Source organism: Pan paniscus, chromosome 2 (assembly GCF_029289425.2).
Source record: "Pan paniscus chromosome 2, NHGRI_mPanPan1-v2.0_pri, whole genome shotgun sequence".
Lineage (NCBI taxonomy): Eukaryota > Metazoa > Chordata > Mammalia > Primates > Hominidae > Pan > Pan paniscus.
The window spans coordinates 113,276,898-113,296,280 of NC_085926.1; the positions used below are offsets into that span (position 1 = coordinate 113,276,898).

Genomic DNA, 19,383 nt, shown 5'->3' on the forward strand with positions numbered 1-19,383 from the left:
CCAGAATTGGCCAGTTTGAGGCCTAGTCCCTACTGCTGCCAAAACTCACAGCTGAATCTATTTAGTCTCCATCAGCATTCTTAGCTCTGCCCTAGTTAGGTTTCTATTATTAGTCAAGGGAATTATAAGAAACTATAGGCCAGTTACTTAGAAGCATGTATCAAGACAAATGTCAAAGCCAGTTCTGCAGTGAAAAACTTGCCTGATCTTACCAAGCAAAGTTAGTTTCAAAAAGGCCCTTCCAACCTAGCCAATTGGGAATTTTTTTTACTCCCCATTCAGTTCTCCAATTAGAGAGAATATAAAGAGGGCATTTCCTTAGCACGTCAACAAACAGTGATCAAATACTGATAATAAGGAATGTAAAAATGAGATCACTAAGCACAGTCAGCCCTCTGTATATGTGGGTTCTGCATCTGTGGATTCAACCAACTGGGTATCAAAAATATTTTTTAAAAATCCACAAATTTCCAAAAAACAAAATTTGAATTTGCACAAAGAACTACTTTGAATCCAAGCAAATGAAGTGATGTGTAGGCATTGTATTAGATGTTATAAGTAATCTAGAGATAATTTAAAGTATATGGGAAAATGTGCATAGATTATACGCAAATATATTTGATATAAGATGAGCATCCACAGATTTGGTATTTGCAGGGATCGTGGAACCCCATGGATACTGAGGGGGCAACTGTACTTTATTATTGGGGAGGATGGGCAAGAGAATCCTTTTAAAATTTGTGGAGGATATTATTTGAATGCCCTGCAATTGAATAGACACAAGCCACAATGTTCTCACCTGGGACTGCCCCGAAGCCCACATTAACTGCTGATCTTGATAGTTATCTGCCATAATGTCTCTGACCGCTCCCTCACAAATCTTGTTAGTTGTTAAGACTCAGCTTAGATATTATTAACTCTGAGAAGACAAGACTTCCTGCCTTGGGCTGGATGCTGTCTTGAGGAGCTCCTATAGAATGCTGTACTCTTTCTGTTCCCTTTCTGGTATCATTGCCAGTTTATTGTTTCACCTACTGGATTAAACCATTTAAGGGACTGTCATTTTGATAAATGCATTTATAACAATCCTGACACATTGTAGATGCACAATGATTTGTTGAGTGTATAAAAAAATGAGTGCATGTAGGACTTCCCCATAAGCCAGAATAGAACAGACATCTGAAAGGGTAAGTTTCTTAGCAATAGCCTCTAAAGATAGGGCTTTAGCATTTAATGGTCTCTACTAGAACACAGGTGCCATTAAGGCAATGACTTAGTTGCTTTATTCATTACTGTGTTACCCTAGCACAAAGAAAAGCATCTGACATATAGTAGCTACTCTGTAGATGTTAAATGAATGATTAAGTATAAATTAATAAACAGAGACATTTGAAATAACACCCTATTTCAAAAAAATCTATGAGGAGCATCTCAGATGACCATAATTATAACTTGAATTGTATTTTACAGTTCCAAAAATATACTTATTTACTTTAATTGTATTAACAACTTGTTTTGTGGGTTTTATTATAACAACTCCCATTTTGCAGATAAAGGCCTTGAGCTGAGGGAATGGCAGAGTCAGAACAGAAACCCTGATTCTATGATTACAAACTTTGGGATCTTTTCACTAAACTGAACTTTCTCAATCCATGACCTTAAACTTAATGATCAGGTCTTAAAAAGAGCCTCTTTTCAACTGTTGTCTTTCAAATATGGACATCTGAAAAATCTGGTCACAAAATGACTAGAAATAAAAATAAATCACTATGGTTCCCTGAATATCATAAAAGAAAGGTGGTATAAGAAACCATATCTGGAGTACAATTCTCCTCTCTAAAAACAGTAGAAAATCAACAAAAAAGATTAACTGTGAGACATTCTTTTGAAAAGACAAATATGATTTTTAACTAATTGGGTGAAACTGTCAAATGCATGTCTTCAGTGACAAGCAGCTGACAAGTCTTGGAATAATCCAGAAAGAATATATTATTTGTAGGTGTTAATATAAGCACTAATTATTTGTAACTGTCTTGTAGGTAATAATAAATGGTGATGACAGGTTGGGAAAAAAATTGTAAGGATTCTATTCTTATTTACTATTTAGGAGAAGATGGCATCAGTTCAACTTCTAGATGTGCAAATAAATGACTGGAGTTGGATTTGTAATCAGATCCTCTATCTCTTCATCCAATCAGTGATACGTTTAAAGTCACTGTCTGAAATACGTACTGTATGATTTTGGTAGGCTGAATAATGCCCTCTTCCAGAAGATGTCCACATCCTAATACCTGGAACAGATAAGTGTTATCTTATGTGGCAAAAAGGAGTTTTGTGGGTGTGATTAAAGTAAGGATTTTGAGATGCAGAGATTGTTTTGGATTGTCTGAGTGGGCCCTAGATGCAATCACAAGTATCCTTATAAAAGGGCATAAAGAAACTCTTTCATCCAGAGGGAGATTTGACACAGACAGATGAGGGGAAAGCAATGGTAACAACAGAGGCAGAGACTACAGTGAAGCATTCACTCCAAATGTGAAGCATTTACTGGCCAAAGAACACCTGCAATTCCCAGAAGCTGGAGGAGGCAAGGAACAGGTTTCCCGCTAGAGCATCTGAAGAGAGGGTGGCCTTGCTGACATGTTGATTTTGGCCCAGTAAAACTTATTTTGGACTTCTGGACTACATAATTGTGAAATAGTAAATTTCTATTGTTTAAGCTACCAAGTTGGTGCTACTAAAGCAATGCCTTGACTTAGCTAAGGGAGTTTGATAGAATTAATGGGGGACAAGAGCCTTTAAACCTGACTGTGGTCTTGAAAATGGGAAATCATCTCCTCATTATTAGAAGAGGACTCACTCTGTTGTTACCCTTCAATAAAGAATTCAAATTGGATTTGAACATTTTTAGGGTTAACAAATGAGGCAACCGAGTGCCAAACATGATGCAGAGAATAGTTTCATGTCAAATGGTGTCCACTACAAAGTTGAGAGATGACTCTTGGGTTTTTAGCTTGGGCAAGTAGGGGCCATGGAGGAGACTGTTGGAAAAACCAATTGAGTTAGTGTGAGCAGGAGTAGAAACTGAGAGTTTTGTTTTGGACACATTAAATTTAGGGTCTCTGTTAGATACCTAAGTACTCATACCAAGTAGGCATATGAACATATAAATTTGAAACTCAGAGATGATATCGAGACAAGAGACAAACATTTGAAAATAATAAGCACAGAGTTGAAACAGGGCAAATGTTGGAAATCTGATTTACATTTTTCTTCTGAGTATCTAATATACTGATGCTAATTTTATTGATCAGAGTCTTATTTTAAAACAGTATTACTGTTCTGTGCCATTTTTGCAACACTCTTTTGCCAAATTAAGATTATGCAAAACATCATTGAATTCCTTTTTCCATTCATCCTTTAAAAACCGTGATGCTCAATGAAGTCATTTACACACAAGTGAAATGCAAGAAAATCTATCCACGCTACGTAGCTTTTTCTCACTAAAGTTGACAGGGATCTGAGCATTAAGTTTTAGAAGCGTTTTTAAAGAAAAAATCAACAGGGAGTACAGACAGACCCATTGCTAAAATAATCACAGAAATTAAAAAATAGAATACCATGATAAGCATCATTGTACTGCATGTAATTATACATTTTTTACTTTAGAAAGTTAGATATTTCCGAAAGCTAACTCTTATAAGATAACTTTCTGTAGTGAACTACTAAAGATAGTACAGAATTTGTTGTGTTAACTGAATGATTTTTTGTTTTTGTTTTTTGAGGCAAGGTCTCACTCTGTCACCAAGGCTGGAGTGCCGTGGCATGACCACAACTCACTGCAGCCTTGAACTCTTGACCTCAAGAGATCCCCCTGCCTCAGCCCCCCATAGCTGGGACTACAGGCCTGCACCACCATGCGTAGCTAATTTTTTTGTATTAGCTTGCCATGCAGCCCAGGCGTGTCTCAAACTCCTGGCTTTAAGCAATCATCCTGCCTTGGCCTCCCAAAGTGCTGGGATTATAGGCATGAGCCACTGTGGTCAGGTGATTTTTTTTTAAGTAGATAAAAATACACTAGAGAAACTCTTTCCTTATGACATCCTCACTAAGACTACTCAAGTCTATAGGTAATATGATGTGTGCTGTAGTTGTGGTGCACAAATATGGTCATATAATTTTATATTTTGAATTAACCACTAGAGCCTCTACTTCTGTTATAGCAGCAAATCAAGACTTCCTGAAGAATCACAAGACTTACTGTTATAATCTAGTTACACAATCCTACAGAGGGATTTGCCTAGCATTCTCCTGTGGAAAGAGAATTGGGGTCTGGTTAATTTATGACTATTGTGGGTTCTTGCTGCAAAATGGAGCACAGATGAAGGCTGTCTGGCTATGCTTATCCAATGCTCAGAGTAGGGAGTCCCATGCTTGAGGCTCTGAGGCTTCAGCCTTAGCGCTCAGTTTAAAGTTATGTTCCAGGGATTGCCTGGTGCTGGATTTCCCTTTCTGTTACTTACCAGTGGATCAGAATGCTTTTCTTTCTAAATCTTTCAAATTAAGTGATTTTATATCAATTTTCCATTAAATAGCGGGGTTATTTAACCCTCCTCAGCAAGGCTATTCTTAATGAGTCCATGGTTGTCTTAGTCCTTTTGCTGTTGTTTATAATAAAATGCCTGAAACTGATAATTTGTAAAGAAAACAAATTTATTTCTTATAGTTATGTAGGCTGAGAAGTCCAAGGTTGAGTGGCTGCATTTGGTGAGGACCTTCTTGCTGGGAGGAACTCTGTGGAGTCTTGAAGTGGTATAGGGCATCACATGGTGAGAGGGTTGAGCATGCTAGCTCAGGTCTATCTTCCACGTTTTATAAAGCTACCAGCCCACTCCATGGTAACCCATTAATTCATTAACCCATTAATCCATGAATTGATTAATTCGTTCATGAGGGCAGAGCCCTCACACCACTTCGTCATCTCTTAAAGGCCCTACATCTCACTACTGCCATGTTGAAGATTAAGTTTCAACCTGAGTTTTGGAGAGGAAAAACATTCAAAACATAGCAATGGTTCTGAAGGTGGCCATTGTCAGAGAGTCAAAAATGCTTTATCCTTCAAAGGGAGACTTTACAAGTGATTTTTGAAGGTTTTTTTTTCTCCTTACCCACTGTAAGAGAGTTACAGTTTAGCCCCTTTCGGATCATTCAATTTCATGAAGAATTTGAAATAAATTCTAGCTTTAAAAAGTAAAATACGAACTACAAACAGTCTCTTGAAGAAATTTTCATGACTTTCTAAATCTGGCAAAGATTTCAAAAGTGTTCTGGGTATAATCTAGAAAAGAATGACTTTTAATAAGGAAGTTCCATCTCACCATATTAATCAGTCAATGCCACATTACTCTATGTACATTTAAAAATAATAGCAAATTGAAGAAACACCTGTCTGTGCCACGCCAGAGAAACTGATTTCAGACTTGCCCTCACACTGTAATCAAACAGACAATTGGGGGAAAAAAGGACACACAAATCGTTTAGAAAAAAGATGCTGAAATAAAAAAAAAATACTAAAGGTCAAATCTGGGCTACAATGATAATTTAGATTAACTGGAAGCTGCAGATACAAGAGAAGTCTGTACACATTTACAAGCTCTTTCCCATGGGTCTGCACTGGATTCTCATGGAAAACACTGGGAGCAAGGCAGGTGAGCAGAGAGAGATCCTTTATATATAAAACCCACTCATTTGCCTGGACCTTTCTCTTTTATGAAGCAAAGGCTGCTTGGTGAGGAGCAGAAAACCGCCTTTCTCCAAGAGACGAGGTAAAGATGCACTGTTTCTGGTGGGGAATGTAAAGGACAAGACTGCCTGCTCTGGGGGAGAGCAGAAAACTCTTTCACTCTGGACTCAGATAAAGAAACACTGCTTGTGAAGGAGGCATAGGAACAAAAGTTCCTAGCCACATGATTCTACACTGATATCACAGGGGGAGCAATAGAAAACACTCTTAAAGATACAAATTAGAGTTTGCATGAAGATAGCCCAGAAAGTTTGATATCATAGGCCCAGGCAAACAAAGCCTGCCTAAGACATAGTCTGGACTCTGGTAATGGAGAAAAAAATCCTGCCTTTAATACAAGTCCAATACTGAGTAATAAGCAATAGGTTTCTAATTCTGGGGTTGAAGCCAGGGCCTTGAAAGAGACCCCTGTGTTGTTCAGATGAACTGGGACTACCAAAAGCTGATATGGAGCAGGAACACTGAGAAAAACCCTTGAGCACCTTAGATCCCACATTAAGCACTAAGTAACATCACTCTCTGTTGGAGGAATTTGAAGTCTGTGTTTTACTGAAGGTGTCTCCAACAATGACAAAGAATTGAAAATTCAGCCCAGTGCCTGATTAACCCCAGACTAAATGCCTGACAAAAAAGAGACATGCCCATTTCCAGGTTAAATACTACTTTGCGCAGCCTGTTTTTCTTCTACATGTGAGGGATGCCATTCAAATTATGAAATAAACAAAATTGTCAGTACACAAAGCAATCAACAGAACCAGACTCAGAGATGGCCCTGATGTTGCAGTTAGTATACAGCAACTTTTAAATAACTATAACTAATATATTAAAAGATATAGTAGAAAAGGTAAGCAACACGCATGATGGGGAATTTCAGCAGAGACAGAAAGTACAAAAAGGAGTTAAATAAAATGCTCAAAATTAAAAAAAATCAGATAAAAAGGATTAGTATTAGAAGCCCATAAATCCTTATCCAAAATTTTGTTCAGATGCCCTGACTGGTGATACTATGCACATACAAAGGGCGCATGAAATGTTTATTACTTACATAATGAGAAAGATTTATGGTAAGTTTTCATGGTGGATTTTATTTTATGGTAGTTTTTACTTTGTAACAATAAGTTTATTTTATGTTGGATAAGTGGCAGGAGCAACGTGATGGTTTCTGCCCTTGGGCTGTGGCTTGTGTGTTGTATATGAACCTCCCATCAGCACCAAAGGAAAGAGCACTTGTGTTTTCCTCTCAGCCTGCACAGCTGTGGGGAAGAATGAAAAGGAAGGTATGAAGCTCAAAAGTTGTCAACAATCAAACATCAAAAAAGATAGAGTATGTTGTTTTGTTTTTGTTGTTGAGATGGGGGTCTCTCTCTGTCAACATGCTGGAGTACGGTGATGTGATCATGGCTCATTGCAGCCTCGACCTCTCAGGCTCAGATAATCCTCCTACCTCAGCCTCCTGAGTATCTAGGTCTACAGGCAAATACCACCATGCCTGATTAATTATTAAATTTTTTGCCCAGGCTGGTCTTGCGCTCGTGAGCTCAAGCAATCCACCTGCCTCAGCCTCCCAAAGTGCTGGGATTACAGGTGTGAGCCACTGCTGCTGGCCCAACCTTCTTTATTACAGAAGCTTATCAAAAGAGTTGACACAGAAGATAAGGTAATTGGTAAATTTAAAAATAAGACAACTAAAATTATCTGAAGTGAAGCATAAACAGAAAAAAATGTGAAAAGAAAGAATAGATTATCCAAGAATTGGATAATATCTAATGGTGTAATGTTCATGTGATTGGATTTCCACAGAGAGGAGAGAAAGAGTAAAGAAGGAGAAATAATAATGACTGAGAGTTTTCCCAAAATAATGAAAGGCAATATATTACAGATGAAGGGGCTCAGTGAATACCAATGAGGATAAATACAACAACAAATCTCTCGCTCTCTCTCTCTCTCTCACACACACACACACCCCTACACCCCTACACCTAGACTCATCACAGTAAAAATAATGAGAATGAAACATAAAGAGAAATCTTAAAGACAGGCAGAGAAGCCACTAACAGTGCATTTAGAGGAACAAAGATAAGAATTTCAACACACTTCTCCTAACAAATATGCAAGCCAAAAGACAATGGAGAGGCATAATAGAAGTACCAAAAGGAAAAACTGATCAATAGAATTCTATATTCAGAGGGAAAAAAAAATTTTTTTTTTTGAGTTGAGGTTTCACTCTGTTGCCTGAGCTTGAATGCAGTGGCGTGATCACTGCTCACTGCAGCCTGGGCTTCAGCGATCCTCCCACCTCAACCACATCAGTAGCTGGGACTACAGGTGTGTGCCACTGTGCCTGGCTAATCTTCAAATTTTTCATAGAGGCAGTGTCTTGCCATGTTCCCCAGGCTCCTCCTACCTTGGCCTCTCAAAGTGTTGGGATTATAGGCGTGAGTCACTGTGCCTGGCCCCAGAGAATACATGTTTAAAAAATGATGTTAAATAAAAATATGTTTAGAGTAAAAACAAAAAAAGTGAAAATTTATTGCCAGCAGAACTGTGCACCAAGAAATATTAGAGAAATTTCTTTATACAGAAAGAGTATGATACCAGATGGAAATCTGAATCTGTACAAAAATAGAAGAGCCCTGGAAATTGTAAAACTGATAATAAATAAAAGAAAATGTTCCTTAGTTTATAAGAACTTTAAAAGATAAATGTCTAAATAAAAATAGTAACAATGTATTCTGAGGCTTCTATCATGTAGAAATGAATTGAATGACAGCAATAATACAAAGACTAGAAGAGAGGAAATGGAGGTATATTGCTTTAAGTTTCTTATTCTATACATGAAATATTATCATAGTATTTGAAAGTAGATTATGATAAATGAAAGATGTGTTATGTAAATCTTAGAGCAACCACAAAAAGTACAGAGAATTTAAGCTGAAATAAAGCATCTAACTCCATTTAAAAATGTTTGTTGACAGATTTTAAGCCTCATTCCCTTATCTTCCTCTTCTGCCCACTTTTGGGCAAGCTAATAAGAAATTCTAGGCGCTCCTTCCTTTGGCACTTTGCGAAGTTCAAACCACACAAGCCCTGCCCACTGTGCAGGAACCATTACCCCAACACCACCATCTAACCACCACAAAAACTCCAAGCGAATCTCCTTTCTCTGCTCTTTAATGCCATTTTCAGACTTTCTGGGGGGCTTCCCTGCTCTCTGCAGATAGCCTTAAATATGAATAATAATCTTTTCTTACCTTTTGGTGTCTGTGGGCCACTGTTAGTCTCGACATCTGAAGCAACTTTTGGTTGGGTGTCCATCATATTTCTGCAGGTTGGTCAAAAGATAAGTCAATAGAGGAGATAATATGCTATAAAAAGAATACATAATTGATCCAAAAGAAGGTAATGAAAGAGGAATAAAGAAAGGAAGAGTAGATGGAACAAGTGGAAAACAGAAAGATTATAGATTCAAATACAACATATCAATAATTACATTAAACGAAAATGGTTTAAAAACTCCAATGAAAAAGCAAGACATTATTATAGGTTGTATACAAAGAACCTGCTTTAAATATACAGATTAGGTTAAAAGTAAAAGGATGAAAAATATATACCATGGAAACCCTAATGAAAAGAGGGTGGAGTGCCTATATTAATAAAAAACAAAGTGCACTTTGGAACAAGACATATCACCAGGGATAAAAATGGGCACTCCACAATAATAAAGTAATTAATTCGTAAAAACGATTCTAAATGTGTATGTATAAACAACCATGCTTCAAAATACTTCAGGGGAAAACTGATAGAACTGAAAGAAGAAATGTACAAATTCACAATGATAGAGCATGTAGACAGAAAATCAATGAGGATGTGAAAGACCAGAACAACACTGTCAACCAATTTGAAATAAATGACATTTATGGAATAACAATAGCAGAATCACAATGTTTTCATGTGCACCTGGAACAGTTGCCAAGATAAATCATATTTGAGGCCATAGAACAAATCTGAACAAATTTAAAAGGCTTCACATTATACAAGACATATTTCTGGACCATGACATTCAACAACAGGAAGGTACCTAGAAAATTCTCAAATATTCGGAAATTAAGCAATCGTTTTCTAAATAATCTGTGGGTTATACAATAAACCTTAAGGTGAATTAGAAACTAATTTTAATGGAATAAAAATCAAAACAGCAAATAGAAATGTGTGGAAGGGATGGGGCATGGTGGCTGGCTCCTCTAATCCCAGAACTTTGGGAGGCTGAGGTAAAAGGATCACGAGATCTAGAATCTGGGCAACATAGCAAGACCCCATCTCTAAAAAAAAGAAAAATTAACCAGGAGTAGTGGTGTACACCAGTAATTCTGGCTACTTGGGAGGCTGAGGTGGAGGATTGCTTGAGCCCAGGAGTGGGAGACCCTATCTCTTAAAAAAAAAAAAAAATTAGCCAGGAGTGATGGTGTATACCAGTAGCTCTGGCTACTTGGGAGGCTAAGGTGGAGGACTGCTTGAGCCCAGGAGTTGGAGATTGCAGTGAGCAGTGATCACACCACTGCATTCCAGCCTGGGTGACAAAGAGAGACTGTCTCTGAACAAAAAATTGTGTGAAAGGCAAGTAAAGAGAGTTTACTGAGGTACTTAGAGTATGAAATATTTGTATTAGAAAAGAAGAAATGTTTTAAATCAGTCATCTAAAACTCCACCTTTAGATACGAGAAAAAGAACAAATTAAGCCCAAAGCAAGCAGGAGGAAGAGAATAATAAATAGTAAAGAAATAAATAAAATGGAAGACAATTGAAAATCAATGAGACCAAAAGCTTACTCCTTGAAACTGTTTAAAAATTGATAAACTTTGAGGCCAGGCGCGGTAATCCCAGCACTTTGGGAGGCCGAGGCAGGCAGATCACGAGGTCAGAAGATCGATACCATCCTGGCTAACACGGTGAAACCCCGTCTCTACTGAAAATACAAAAAATTAGCCGGGAGTGGTGGCAGGCGCCTGTTGTCCCAGCTACTCGGGAGGCTGAGGCAGGAGAATGGCGTGAACCTGGGAGGCAGAGCTTGCAGCGAGCCGAGATCGTGCCACTGTACTCCAGCCGGGGTGACAAAGCAAGACTCCGTCTCAAAAAAAAAAAAAAAAAGTAATTAACTTTGAGTCAGACTGAAGCAAAATTAGTCCACCAGTATTGAGAAAGAGTGAGGGAATATCACTTGGATTCCTACAGAGAGTAAACAACAACAAGGGAATAATATGAACAAACTTATGCCAAAAATTCTACATTTTAGATGAAGTAGACAAATTCCATGTAAGATACAAACTGTGAAAACTCACCGAAGAATAAATTAACTAAATCAAGATATGTCTTTTAAATAAATTGAATGTATAGTTAAAAACCTTCCCATACAGAAAACACAAATCCAAATGGATTCGCTGGTACATTCTACCAAAAATTTAAGAAAGAAATAATGCCAATTCCAAAAAAAAATTCAGAAAATAGAAGAGGGAACACTTTCCTGATACCATAATCATATTATAAGAAAATAATTACATGACAATATTTCTCATGATTGCAGATGCAGAAAATGTCATATATACAGGTATAATATACTTTATTACCAGAGAGAGTGTATTTCAGGAATGCAAATTTGTTTAGCATTTGAAAAATCCATCAATGCAATTCACCCTTTAAACTAAATAAATTAGAAAAACACATGTTTATAATAGTTACAGAAAAATAATCTGAAAAAATTCAACATGCAGACATGATTTTTTAAAAACCCTGATTAAACTGGGAAAAAGTCTTTTTAAAAAGAAGAGACAAAGTGACAGGGCTTTCACTTTTTGATTTCAATAAAAAACTTAAGATCAAGCAACAGTAATCAACACTGTGTGGTATTGCGTGCAGATGAATGTATAGATTATAAGACTAGAAATAAACCCACATATATATGCTCAGTAGATTTGCCACGAAGATGTTGAAGCAATTCACTTGAAGAAAGGACACTTCTAAACAAATTGTGCTGGAAAAGCTTGATATTCATTTGGAAATAAAATTGATTCTCATCTCAGACAATACACAAAAAATAAGTACAAATTGATCAGAGATCTAAACATAAAGATAAATCCATAAAACTTCTAGAACACATAAATCTGTAACACTACTAAAATATAAAAGAAAATCTTCATGACATGACAATGTACAAAGACTTCTTAGGGTATGACAGCATGAACCAAAAGAGTGATAATTGGACATAACCAAAATTTAAAAATTCCTGCTTTTAATAAAAAATTAAAGAGTCAAGCCACAGAGTGGCAGAAAATATTTATGTAAATTAAATGTGCATAATATATATTAAGAATGAGTTCCACAGATTTTTCACAGAAGAAGATATGTGAATGGCCAATAAACATGTGAAATGTTTAATATCATTTGCCATCAGGAAACACAAATTGAAACCACTACATATACATTAACATGGCCAAAAATTTTAAGAGTGGTAGTAACAAGTGCTGTGGGGAATGTAGCAATTGGAACTCAAATTCATGTTAGTGGGAATACAAAATGCTACAACCAACTTGCAAAAACAATGTGCTAGTTTCTTATAAAGTTATGGATACACTTACAATGCAACTTAGCAATTCTCCTAGATATTTACCCAAGAAAATGAAAACATATGTCCACACAAAGATTTATATACTAATATTCATGCAGATGTATACACAGGGTAGCTTTATTTGTAATGCCACAAAACTGGAAACAATTCAACATTTATGAAGATGTCAATAGATAAGTTAATGGTACACATATGCACACAAACAATGGAACACTACTATGCAGTAATGAAATGGATAGAGCTACTGATGTACAGTGAGGGTCAATCTCAAAAACATTGCATGAAAGAGGCTGGGTAGAAAAGCATATACTATATTATTTCATTTGTGGGATAACTTAGAGTAGGCAAACTCATTTATAGTGAGCGAAAGCAGATCAGTGGCTGTCTGGTACCATAAGTGTGATGATTCATGCTAAAGGGCACAAGGGATTTTCTGGGTCATAGAAATGTTCTAGTCCTTGATTGTGATGGTTGTTATATTTGGCAACATTCATGACTAGACACTTAAAATTGATGCATTTTATTATATGCAAATTATATCTTAATGAAGTTGACTTTAAAAAACTCAGTAAGTCTAGAGAAGGGATGCTGAATTGATCAAAAGGACTTGGGATGATGATAAATCTTGGGACTCCCACTTGGAAAGATGATAAATCTCAAATAAGATAAAAGGCTTTAAAATTTGAAGAACAGAAGTAGATGTATATATACTTTCTTTCCAAGATTTAATATTTTAAGAGGAAATGTGTGTCATGAGCTGCATGTTTGTGTCCCACCAAAATCCATATCTTGAAGCCCTAACTCCCAGGGTGGCTGTATTTGGAGATGGGGCCTCTAAGGAAATAATTAAGATAAAAAGAGGTTATAAGGGTGAGGCCCTGATCTGACAGGATTAGTGTCCTTATAAGAGGAGACACCAGAGTGTTCTCTCCCATGCACTCTGCTGTCCCTCCCTCTCTCCCTCAATGCCTGAACCAAGGAAAGGCCATGTGAGGACAAAGAGAAATGCTAGTTAGCTTTTTCAAACCAGGAAAAGCACCACCACCAGACGCTGAATTTACTGGCATCTTGACCATGGACTTCTAGCCTCCAGAACTATGAGAAAATTAATTTCTGTTGTTTAAGCCATCCTGTCTGCGGTATTTTGTTATGACAACCCTTGTAGCTAAGACAGTATCTTTTAAACTTGAAACGGTAAGTTTAAATAAATAATAGCTTCTAATAAGACACAGAAAATGTAGCAATATTATAAAACTCAAAAGTCCAAGAAGGCAGAGTTTGAATTAAAAAGAAGCAAGCGTAATAGTAGATCATGAAAAACAAAGTCATACATTGTTAGTAGGTGGAACATCAATAGAGTTTAAGGTTTATAGTTATTTTTGTAGTGGTAGGTCAAGAATGGAAATTCTGTCCTTCCACAAAGGGGTTAGGTGTAAGGTACTTTGTCTCTCTCTCTGTCTTGCACAAAGATAGTCTTTCTATGCATATTTCATTGTCTTATCTTTTGTTTCTTAACTACTCTTTGAATATTCTGTATACGTTAATATCACTTGTCATTGAGTCCACGGCTTCCTTACTTCTGTCATAACATATATTAAGTTGTATAAGGAAACCTAAAAACATATTTTCATGGTTTTCCTAGCACCCAGCACAGAGCCTAATTAATTACAGGGACTCTATACCCTGTACCTGAATGTAATCTCTAGGTTTTCTTTTTCAATCCTAATGTTCACAGCAGTTTGGCATCCCTTCCATTTTACACAGTTCTGCAGCTTAACAATGGCAAAGTAAAAGTAAAAAAAGCTCCAGGAAAATAGTGAGGAAACTTGAGTTCTGGTTCTGTGAGTTTTTAATCTTGTAAAATTTATCTAATCTCTCTGGCTTTAGCTTTTTCATCTATAGAATGGGGATAAAACCTGACTTCATTACTCCAGAGGATGTTATGAAAATGAAATGAGGTAATGTATGTGAAAATGACTTCTTAACTTGCAAGTTCAATATAAATATGTTATCATCATTGTGTTTACCTTGACATTATCAGACCTTATAAATTGTACCTGCTTTTGGGCCTAATATACAGAATTCACAATGTCCCTGTCATGGCTTGGTTATATTCCCATTGCCAAAATGACTTTTGAAGAGAAGGAGTAATTGAGTTTACTTATATCAATTCTTTTTAATAGTCGGTATTAAAAAATTGTCAAATTCTTATTTTAAAATAAAAACAAGAAAAATTAATTTTATTACTATTCTTAATTTTGATTTCTCCTATAGTAATCAATACCTTATTTTCCATATACCCAACCACTCATGAAGACTTTATTATTTATATCATGAAAGATTTTCATTTAAGTCAGTTGAAATATGTATTAATATGTTATCCCTCATCATTTACCTAAAATTGGGAAAAAATTACATATAAATATAAAAATGTAGTGACACAAAAGCAATGAGTTTTACATTATCAACTCTCATACCAAAAATGTAGGCTTTGTAGTGTACACCCTTTTCCTGAAAGATGCAGCAAGCTTAATGCAGCACTAAAGAAGTGCATTAAATTTTGTATGAAATGGAAACATGGAAATACCCATTTATTTGAACTTAAGGTTATGGCAAAGCAGCATATGATCAGGAGTTGTTGCATCAGCATCTGCAGGAACCAAAAGAGAGTGATGGAACAAATCTTTCAAAAATACATGTCATTTGCCAATTTTTTATGTCCTAGCTTTCCAACACTTTTTTAGCTTATACAGAATTCTCTCCACTCAGTGGCATATGAACTTTCTCCATGGAGTTTATGATGTTTTCATAAAATGAAGTAGTCTCTGACAAATTTATGTCCAGTCCCTCCATTAAAGCTCATTCTCCCTGTTCTTATTATGGAGGTAAGGTACCATTGTATCTTGAACTGATCATTTGTAGCCCACTATCAATAAATGCCAAACACCATGGAATTTCATTTCATTTTAAACATGTCATTTTTTTAAATGGTGGACTTTAAATAAATATATATATTTTAAATCCCAATATTTGTTTTACTACCACGGGAAATATTTCCTAGTATTCTTAGAAAAAACCTAAGTGATCAGAAATACGTAAAATATACACCAGGGGTACAAATTGGAGAATAATAAAATATGCTGATTGGGAAAGTCATCAGGAAGGGACCCCTGAGCTTGGTATAAAAGAATGGGCATGAACTTCCAGGAAGATAAGAAAAGGAGTACTTTCTATTAAAAGAAAATAGATAAGAATATTGAAGTGGTGGGGAACAAGGTTGGAAAAATAAGTAATTAGATTAAAGAGGTCCAAGTAAGAAGCCTGGACTTAACTCTGCATGCAAAAGGGAGATGCCAAAGCATCTTTTAAAAGTAATAGCTTTATTGCAATTTATTGATAATTCATCTTTTGGTGTTCATTCAGTGGTTTTTACTATATTCACAGTGTTATGCAATGGTCACCACAATATGATTTCAGAACATTTTTACTATTCCCCACTAAAACACTCTGTACCCATTAATAGTTGCCCATCATTTACCCCTACCTATCCCCCAGCCATCACCAATCTACTTCTGTCTTTATGGAACATATTCACTATGTTTTATGTAAATGGAATTTCACAATATGTTATATTTTGTGGCTAGCTTCTTTTACTCAACATAATGTTTTCAAGGTTCAGCCATGTTGTAGCATGTATCAGCACTTCATTTCTTTTATGGCTGAATAATATTACATTTTATGGATGTACTACATCTTTTAAATTTTGTCAATTGCTGGATATTTGAGTTTGGCTTTTTGGCTATTATGAATTCTGCTGCTATGAACATCTGTGTACAAGTTTTGTGTGAGCCTACGTTTATATTTCTCTTGGGTATATAGCTAGAAGAGGAATTACTGGGTTTTATGGATAACTTTATGTTTAATTTTTTGAGGAACTGCCACACTGTTTTCCAAAGTGGCTGCACTATTTTATGTTTCCACCAGCAGTATGTGAGGGTTCCAATTTCTCCATAGTTTTAGAAACACATGTTAGTGTCTATTTTTATTTCAACCATCCCAGTGAGTGTGAAGTGGCATTTTATTGTGATTGTGACTTGTGCTCCCCTGATTATTACTGATCTTGAGATTTTTACATACTTAGTGGTCATTTGTATGTCATTTGTATGTTTATTCAAATTCGTTTGTGTTAGTCAGCCAGGCATATCATAAAAAACCACAGAGTGGGTGGCTTAAATAACACAAATTTATCTTCTCACCGTTCTGGATGCTGAAAGTCCAAGATTGAGGTGTTGGCAGCTTTTGTTTCTCCTGAGACCTTTCTCTTTGGCTTGGGGATAACTGCTTGTCACCACACCCTTATTTAGCCTCTATGCATGCACCTCAAAACTCTTCCTATAAGGAAACCATATTGGATTAGGACTCCACCCTTATGACATCATTTAACCTTAATTACCTAGTTATACTACATATCTCCAAATAAAGCGACATAAGACATTAAGGCTTCAGAATATAAAATTGGGGAGTACACAGTTTAGTTCATAACACATTTTTTAACGGAGTTATGTCTTTTTTTTTTTTTTGAGGCAGAGTCTCACTCTGTCACGCAGGCTGCAGTGGCTGGAGTGCAGTGATGCGATCATGGCTCACTGCAGCCTCGACCTCCCTGAGCTCAGGCAATCCTCCCACCTCAGTCTACTGAGTAGCTGGGACTACAGGTGTGAGCTACCACATACCCAGTTAATTTTGTATTTTTTATAGAGATGGAGTTTTGCCATATTGCCCAGGATGGTCTCGAATTCCTGGGCTCACGTGTTCGGCCCACCTTGGCCTCCCAAAGTGCTAGGATTACAGGTGTGAGCCACCATGCCTGGCTTATATGTCATTTTAATTACAGAGTTGTAGAATAATTATGTATTCTGGATACAAGTCCCTTATTAGATATATGAATTTACAAATATTTTCTCCCATTTCATGAGTTGATCTTTCTTGAAGGTGTCCTTTGAAACAGAAAAGTTTTAAATTCTGATGAAGTCCAATTTGTCTGTTTTTTCTCTAACCACTTGTACTTTAAGTGTCATATCCATGAAATCATTGCCTAACCCAAGGTCACAAAGAGTTACTCCTGTGTTTTCCTCTAAGAGTTGTTTTAGATTTTACATTTAAGTCTTTCGCTCATTTTGAATTAATTTTGTAGATGGAATGAGGTAGGGTTTCAACTTCATTCTTTTGCAATTAGATATCCAGTTGTTCCAATACTATTTGTTGAAGGCTATTCTTCCACTATTGAATGATCTTTGCACCCTTGTTGAAAATTAATTGGGCATAAATTCAGGCTTTCTAATATGAAACCTGAATTCAATTCCATTGATCTGTATATCTTACATTATTTCAATAGCACATTGTCTTGTTTATTATACTTTTATAGTAAGTTTTGAAATTGGAAGTGTGAGTTCTCTAACTGTTCACTTTAAAAATTGTTACTTGCATTTCAATATGAATTTTAGGATCCATTTGTCAATTTATGCATAAAAGACAGCTGAATTTTTATAGGTATTACGTTGAATCTGTGGATCAGTTTGGAAACTTTATTGCCATTTTAACAATATCAAGTCTTTTGATCCATAGGCTATCTATACATATATTTAGTTTTTCTTTAATTTTTTTCAACAATGTTTTGTAGTTTTCAGTGTAGAAGTCCTGTACTTCTTTTGTTAAATTTATTCCCAAGTATTTTATTTTTTGATGCAATTTCAAAACTGGTTCTCTTAAATTTTTTTCAGATTTCTCATTGCTAGTGTATGAATATACACTTAATTTTTTCATATTTGTCTTGTATCTTACAACACTGCCAAAGTCATTTGTTAGTTTTCATAGTTTTTGATAGATTCCTTAGAATGTTCTATGTGCAAGATCATGTCATCTAAAAACATGGTTTAACTTCTTTCTTTCCAATCTGGATGCCTCTTACTTCCTTTTCGTGCCTAGTTTCCCTAGCTAAAATCTCGAATCAGTGTTGAATAGGAGTAGCAAGAGTGTATAACCCTGTCTTCCTTATATTAGAATAAGACATTCAGTCTTTTTATTTTATTTTATTTTATTATTTATTTTATTATTATACTTTCAGTTTTAGGGTACATGTGCACAATGTGCAGGTTAGTTACATATGTATACATGTGACATGCTGGTGTGCTGCACCCACTAACTCGTCATCTAGCATTACGTATATCTCCCAATGCTATCCCTCCCCCCTCCCTCCACCCCACAACAGTCCCCAGAGTGTGATGTTCCCCTTCCTGTGTCCATGTGTTCTCATTGTTCAATTCCCACCTATGAGTGAGAATATGCGGTGTTTCGTTTTTTGTTCTTGCGATAGTTTACCAGAAGGATGATTTCCAATTTCATCCATGTCCCTACAAAGGACACGAACTCATCATTTTTTATGGCTGCATGGTACTCCATGGTGTATACGTGCCACATTTTCTTAATCCAGTCTATCCTTGTTGGACATTTGGGTTGGTTCCAAGTCTTTGCTATTGTGAATAGTGCCGCAATAAACATACGTGTACATGTGTCTTTATAGCAGCATGATTTATAGTCCTTTGGGTATATACCCAGTAATGGGATGGCTGGGTCAAATGGTATTTCTAGTTCCAGATCCCTGAGGAATCGCCACACTGACTTCCACAATGGTTGAACTAGTTTACAGTCCCACCAACAGTGTAAAAGTGTTCCTATTTCTCCACATCCTCTCCAGCACCTGTTGTTTCCTGACTTTTTAATGATTGCCATTCTAACTGATGTGAGATGATATCTCATTGTGGTTTTGATTTGTATTTCTCTGATGGCCAGTGATGATGAGCATTTTTTCATGTGTTTTTTGGCTGCATAAATGTCTTCTTTTGAGAAGTGTCTGTTCATGTCCTTCGCCCACTTTTTGATGGGGTTGTTTGTTTTTTTCTTG

General features: G+C 36.2%; 1 long non-coding RNA gene across 1 annotated transcript in view; it reads right to left on the minus strand.

The window, feature by feature from the left end:
- LOC129397429 (uncharacterized) overlaps positions 1-17,482 on the minus strand; it is a 28,385-nt gene extending 10,903 nt beyond the window's left edge. Inside the window, exons 1-2 of the long non-coding RNA XR_008624824.2 lie at positions 16,679-17,482; positions 9,055-9,125 (exon numbers count right to left, since the gene is read on the minus strand). This is a non-coding gene — a long non-coding RNA (uncharacterized LOC129397429). The remainder of the gene's footprint in view (positions 1-9,054; positions 9,126-16,678) is intronic.
- Between the last annotated feature and the right edge of the window lie 1,901 nt (positions 17,483-19,383).